The sequence below is a fragment of the Triticum aestivum genome, chromosome 3D (genome assembly GCF_018294505.1).
Source record: "Triticum aestivum cultivar Chinese Spring chromosome 3D, IWGSC CS RefSeq v2.1, whole genome shotgun sequence".
NCBI lineage: Eukaryota > Viridiplantae > Streptophyta > Magnoliopsida > Poales > Poaceae > Triticum > Triticum aestivum.
Genome location: NC_057802.1, coordinates 72,114,013 through 72,121,124, shown reverse-complemented (window position 1 = coordinate 72,121,124; position 7,112 = coordinate 72,114,013).

Below are 7,112 nucleotides of genomic sequence, written 5' to 3'. Positions count from 1 at the left end.
AGGAAGCCTGGCCCATACAACTTGTCGGAGTAAATGGCCACGGATAGCCTAACCGACTACCCATGGTTTTCCAAAAATTATCAGGTCGATTGAGCCTTCAAGCGTTCGAAGCATTGGGCCGACTTCCCCTGGCCGACTACCGCAGGGGCCGACTCTCCAAAGACGACCCGGCCCCGGTAACCTCCCCTAAGATGGTTGTGAGATGGCCGACTCCAGGAAGCCGGCGCCAAGAGGACCGACTTTCAAGAGCCAACCATGAAGCACGCCGACTCCACAAAGCCGGCCAAGACCGCTCCCACCAAAACTACACCCACATAACGGTGACAAGACGGGGTGTGGCCACAGTGCGGCCCACTACCCCCGAAGCCCGGGGCAGGCATGGCCACAGGACGCCGTACGGGTCAGCCATCTCCCGTCCGGCTCGGCACTGTAGCCATGCTGGCCTCAACGTCATCCACGACAGACGCCAGTACGGCCCACGGGCGGCGGGCCCCTTTAGCCAGAGAGAGGCGCGAAGGCGGCCCGGCCTCCCCCAGTCGGCCAAGGGCGTAGCCGGCCCCCAGAAGCCGGCTACCCCCCCTCCCTCGAAGCATGTGCCACATTAAGGAGACAAGACGAGGTGAGGCTACAGTGAGAGCCCTCGAGGCGGCACACTGTAGCCACGCTTACCTCGACGAAGCCCCCGTCACTAGGGACGAGGCTACAGTAAGCAGCCGCCGGTAAGACCCCTAGGCAGTGGGGCCGGCCTGTCGACCAAGAGGCCGGCAGCCAGCGGGACCCACCAGTGCGGGCCCCAACGGCCGGCGGAGAAGCCGGCGAGCGCAGACACTGACGACTGGGACCCGTGCCCAGCCGGATTACAATTGTACCCCCGGGGGTAGGCCTATATAAACCCCCCGGGGCACCCATGCAAAGGGTTGGCTTCTTAAAGTTACACACACACCATAGAGAGAGGGAAGCAAGAGCTAGCCTCGCTCTTCTTCTCCCTTGAACCCGACAGCTCAAGGAGCATTTGTAGCTACTCGTTCTGATTTAGTGATCATGCGGAGACCCCGCAGAGCAGGACTAGGGGTGTTATCTCCACGGAGAGCCCCGAACCTGGGTAAGATTCACCGGCGTGCATGTCTTCGCCTCATCCCGTTTCCAGGCACTGGCGACGTCTTACTGGCTCCCACCATGATAAGCCACCCGTTGGCATATGTTGCACCTACCACCCAACATTTGGCGCCCACCGTGGGGCCAGGTGCACCGTCGTCCGGAGACCTGTTCTGGACGGGAACCCTCTTCGTCCCCCGCGAGCGCAGCCAGCCTGCTGCGCCCGATGGCGTTTGCCTCGACGCGCTGCAAGGCGTCGACGACGCCTGCGCGGCGAGCTGCCTCGCCGATCTTCTCGGCGTGACTCGCATATCCGACGAGCCTGCGTCCGACGCGGGCACGGACTACCCTGAGAGCCGCCTCGTCAGCCTCCTCGACCAGCTTCACGTCTCCAGCGAGCCTGCTGCAGACTTGGAGTCGGTCGGCTCCACCGACCCGATGCTTGTCGATTCTGACACGGCATCGCTCGACGCCTACCCCTCCGACGTGGTGGTCTTCGACGATCCTCTCCCTCGAGCTGACAGTGGCAGCAGCGCTGTCACCGAAGTGTTGGTCATCAGCCACGTCGCCAACTCGGGCGAGAACGCCCACGACGCCCTGCAAGCGGCGATGCACGACCTGTCCATCCCCATCCCGGACGACGCCGACGCCGAGACCCTGGAGGCACGCCGCCTCGCCCTCGTCGCGGAAGGCCAGAAGATAGCCTCCATGAGACGCCTCACCGAGGCCCACCAGCGCGAAGTCGACCGCGCCGCCTTCGGTACGCCGCCGCCTAGCGGACCGAGCCGAGCCGGCTTCGTCCAGAAGCGCGGCGCGGCTGTCGCCAGCATGCTGGGGGCAGATCGCCCTGTCTACGCCACCCCGCTCGAGAATCTACGAGCCGCCCAGGCGGCCGCTAAAGAGCTAAATGGGCTGGGGGCCGACGAGCTCCCCTACATGACAAGGCGGATCCAGCAGCTGATCGACGCGGCTGCAGAACGGCACAAAGCCGGCGCCCGCGCCGATAGTCATCCCCCGCGCCGGGAGCACGCCGCGACGTCCCGCTCGCCGACTGCGAGCGGCGCCCGCCAGAGGAAAGACAAGGAGCCGGCTGCTAGCCGCAGCCGGACTCGTATCACCATCGAGCGCGACGTGGAAGGCCGCCCTCGAGCGGTGGAGCGCCAAGGAAATCCGCCTCCTCCCCCGCCTCGAAGGGAGAGACGTCTCACCCCGCCGCCCGTCACGCACCCGACTCTTGGTGACCGACTAGGCCGCCGAGAAGGAGTCGGCGAGAACGACGCCCGCCACCGGATCGACCGCCTTGCTCGATCCCTGACGCTAGAAGAAGAAGACGATGTCGGCCCGCCATGCTTTGGCCCCCGCATCCACGACGAGCCCTTCCCCAAAGGGTTCTCGCTCCCCAGAGACATGCCCAAGTACAACGGCTCTGTGAAGCCGGAAGATTGGCTCATCGACTACTCCACTGCTGTCAGCATAGCCAACGGCAATCGGCGCATGGCCGTGAAGTACGTCCCTCTCATGCTGCAAGGCACGGCGCGCACCTGGCTCAACAGCCTCAAGCCCTACAGCATCAACAGCTGGCTGGACTTCACGGAAGTCTTCGTCCGCAACTTCACCAGCACATACAAGCGGCCTCCCAAGCCTCGCCAGCTCTCCCTATGCGTCCAAGGGCCCAACGAGTCGACCCGCGACTACCTCACGCGGTGGGCCGAGCTCCGCAACTCCTGCGAGGGGGTGCACGAGGTTCAGGCCATCGAGTACTTCACCGCCGGGTGCCGAGAGGGCACCCTCCTCAAGTACCGACTCCTCTGCGACGAGCCGGCTACCCTCGACGAACTGCTGATCATCGCGGACAAGTACGCCACGGCCGACTCCTCAATGAAGACCGAGCTATGAGTGGACGCCTCTGGGAAGGTGCTCGCTCCGGCTCCAAAGACGCCGGCTGGCGACTCCAATCGGCGCCCCTACCAGAACGATCATAAGCGCAAGGCCCCCATGCTGCCTTCCACCAGTTGGCAGGTGGCCACAGTTGAAGATGAGCAGCCCGAAGAGCGGCCCGCTCCCAAGAAGAAGGGTGGCAGGCCGGCTTGGCAGCCGGCTTTCTCTTACGAGCAGACTCTCGACGCCCCCTGCAAGTTCCACAGCGGCGCGAAGCCATCCAACCACACGACCTGAAAGTGCCACTGGCTCACGCGAATCTCCAAGGGCGAAGGGTTGGTGCCGCCTTCGCCTCCCGGCCCGCCGCCTCCAGCCCCCCAGCAGCCAGCAGCTCGGCCGGCAGTCGAAGCCATTCAAGATGAGTTCCCTGAAGAGCACGCCGCCTACGTCGTCTTCACAAGCCAAGCCGAAGACAAGCGCAGTCGGTGCCGTCAGCATCAAGAGGTCAACGCGGTCGCCTCTAGCGCCCCCGTGTTCATGCACTGGTCCGAGAAGCCCATCAACTGGAGCCAGGCCAACCACCCAGAGGTGATGCCATCCCCTGGCTCCTATGCACTGGTCTTGGATGTCACCCTCGCGACGGAGAGGCGAGCTGCCCGATTCTCCCGCGTCCTGATAGATGGCGGAAGCAGTATCAATATACTGTACCGCGATACCATGGAGAAGCTGAACATCAAGGCAAAGCAGCTTATGCCAAGCCGGACCGTGTTCCATGGCATCGTCCCCGGCTTGTCTTGTTCCCCGTTCGACAAGATCAAGATGGATGTTCTCTTCGGAGACAAGGATCATTTTCGCCGAGAAGCGATCTGGTTTGAGGTAGTGGATCTGGAGAGCCCCTACCATGCTTTGCTTGGCCGACCTGCTCTGGCCAAGTTCATGGCTGTGCCCCACTACGCCTACCTGAAGATGAAGATGCCGAGCTCGAAGGGGATCATCACCGTAGCCGGCGACTACAAGAAGTCCATCGAGTGCGCCATGGCCAGCAGCCGGCTGGCCGAGTCCCTCGTAGTGGCGGAAGAGAAGAAGATGCTGGAGCGGGTTGTGGCTATGGCCGGCAAGCAGCCGGCCCTGTCCCCCAATCCCAAAGATTGTGATGCACAAGGCTCCTTCCAGCCAGCCAAAGAGACGAAGAAGATACCGCTGGACCCGGAGAATCCGGAAAGGTTTGCTGTCATTGGGGCAAACCTGGACAGTAAATAGGAAGGCGAGCTCGTCGACTTCCTCCGTAAGAATCGAGATATTTTTGCATGGTCCCCAAAGGACATGCCGGGTGTCCCGAAGGATTTCGCCGAGCAAAAATTACACGTCCGAGCCGACGCGAAGCCGGTCAAACAGCCCCTTCGCCGACTATCAGAAGAGAAGCGAAGAATCGTAGGAGAAGAGATAGCCCGGCTCCTCGCCGCTGGCTTTATTATGGAAGTATTTTTTCCAGAGTGGCTTGCCAACCCAGTTCTGGTATTGAAGAAGAACAACAAGTGGCGCATGTGTATAGACTACACCAGCCTCAACAAGGCCTGTCCCAAGGATCCGTTTGCTTTGCCACGGATTGACCAAGTGATAGACTCCACAGCCGGATGCGAGCTGTTGAGTTTTCTGGATGCCTACTCATGGTACCATCAGATCAAGTTGGACCCAGCAGACCGCCTGAAGACTGCCTTCATCACACCATTTGGAGCTTCCTGTTACCTGACTATGACATTCGGCTTGAGGAATGCCGGTGCCACTTTTCAGCGTTGCATGCAGAAATGCCTCCTCAAGCAACTCGGCAGAAATGCCCACGTCTATGTAGATGACATTGTGGTGACGATAGAGAAGCGCGGCACCCTGCTGGAAGACCTCAAAGAAACATTCGCCAACTTGCGCCGATTCCAAATCAAGCTCAACCCCGAGAAATGCGTGTTCGGAGTACTAGCCGGCCAGTTGCTAGGCTTTCTGGTCTCCGAACGCGGCATCGAGTGCAACCCTGTGAAGATCAAGGCCATCGAGAGGATGGAGATACCCACCAAATTGCGAGATGTGCAGAAGTTCACCGGGTGCTTGGCCTCCCTAAACCGCTTTATCAGCCGGCTAGGAGAAAAGGCTCTCCCCCTGTACCGACTCATGAAGAAGTCCACTCACTTCGAGTGGAATGACCAATCCGACCAAGCCTTTCATGAGCTGAAGAAGATGCTGACCACCCCACCTGTCCTGGCGGCACCGACTGAGAAGGAGCCCATGCTCCTCTACATTGCCGCGACTAGCCGAGTGGTCAGTACAGTTGTCATGGTCCAGCGCCCGGAAGAAGGCCGAGCCCAGCTAGTCCAGAGGCCGGTGTATTATCTAAGCGAAGTACTATCCAGCTCAAAGCAAAACTACCCGCACTACCAGAAGATGTGCTATGGGGTGTACTTCGCCGCCAAGAAGCTGAAGCCCTACTTCCAAGAGCATCCCATCACGGTCGTGTGCACCGCCCCGCTTGCCGAGATCATAGGCAGCCGGGACGCTTCCGGCCGGGTGGCTAAATGGGCCATTGCATTGGCACCATACACAATCTTCTACCAGCCCCGCACCGCCATCAGGTCCCAAGCATTGGCCGACTTCCTCGTCGACTGGGCCGAGACCCAGTACCTACCGCCGGCTCCCGACTCTACCCATTGGCGGATGCACTTCAATGGGTCCAAGATGCGCACCGGCATGGGAGCAGGCATCGTCCTCACCTCTCCCAAGGGCGACAAACTCAGATACACGCTGCAAATCCACTTTGCCGCCTCCAACAACGTGGCCGAGTACGAGGCACTCATACATGGGCTCCGGCTTGCCAAAGAGCTCGGCATACGCCGGATCCTGTGTTATGGCGACTCAGACTTGGTGGTCCAGCAGTCGTCTGGAGACTGGGACGCCAAGGACGTGAACATGGCGAGCTATCGATTCCTCGTCCAGCAGATCAGTGGGTACTTCGAAGGGTGCGAGTTCCTTCACGTGCCAAGGGCCGACAACGACCAAGCAGATGCCCTGGCACGGATCGGCTCCACCCGACAGGCTATACCGACCGGCATCTCCCTCCAGCGCCTCCTCAAGCCGTCAATCAAGCCGTCTCCAGAGTCGGACTCTATCTTCGTACCGCCTGTGCCAGACACAGCCGGATCCGACTGGTGGAACCCCACAGGCGGCACGAGGACTTCAACAACTGGCCCGGGGACTGCTGTAGTCGCTCTCGGCCCGGGGACTTCAGAACCCGGCCCGGGGACTGCAGCGGTCGGCCCGGGGACTGCAGCAACGCAAGAAGCGGTGGCCGACTCCAATTCCACGCCTCCCGACCCACCCACCCGAGTCATGGTGGCCGCACTCACAGAAGAAGAAGTCATAGCTCCATCATGGGCCTAGCCCATCCTCAGATTCCTAGTCAGCAGAGAGCTGCCGGCTGATGAGATCTCAGCAAGACTAGTGCAACGACGAGCCGGAGCATATGCAATAATCAATAGAGAGCTTGTCAAGCGCAGCGTCACTGGAGTCTTCCAGCGCTGTGTCGAGCCAGAAAAAGGAGTGGCAATCCTCAAGGATATCCACCAAGGCGAATGCGGCCACCACGCAGCCTCAAGATCACTTGTGGCCAAAGCTTTCCGCCATGGTTTCTTTTGGCCGACTGCTTTGGAAGATGCCAAAGAGATAGTCAAGAGCTGCAGAGGATGACAAGTCTTCAGTTCCAAGCAACACCTGCCGGCTTCTACACTCAAGACCATTCCCCTCACCTGGCCCTTTGCCGTCTGGGGACTGGACATGGTGGGCCCTTTCAAGACAGCCCGCGGCGGCTTGACACATCTACTTGTCGCCATGGACAAGTTCACAAAGTGGATCGAAGCGAAGCCAATCAAGAAGCTGAATGGGCCGACCGCCGTAACATTCATCACCGGCATCACTACTCGGTACGGCGTACCGCACAGCATAATCACCGACAACGACACAAACTTTGCCAAAGGAGCACTGGCACGTTTCTGCGCGACGCAGGGCATCCGACTGGACATAGCAGCCGTTGCCCAACCGCAGTCAAACGGCCAGGTCGAGCGAGCAAATGGACTCATCCTCTCCGGCATCAAGCCCCG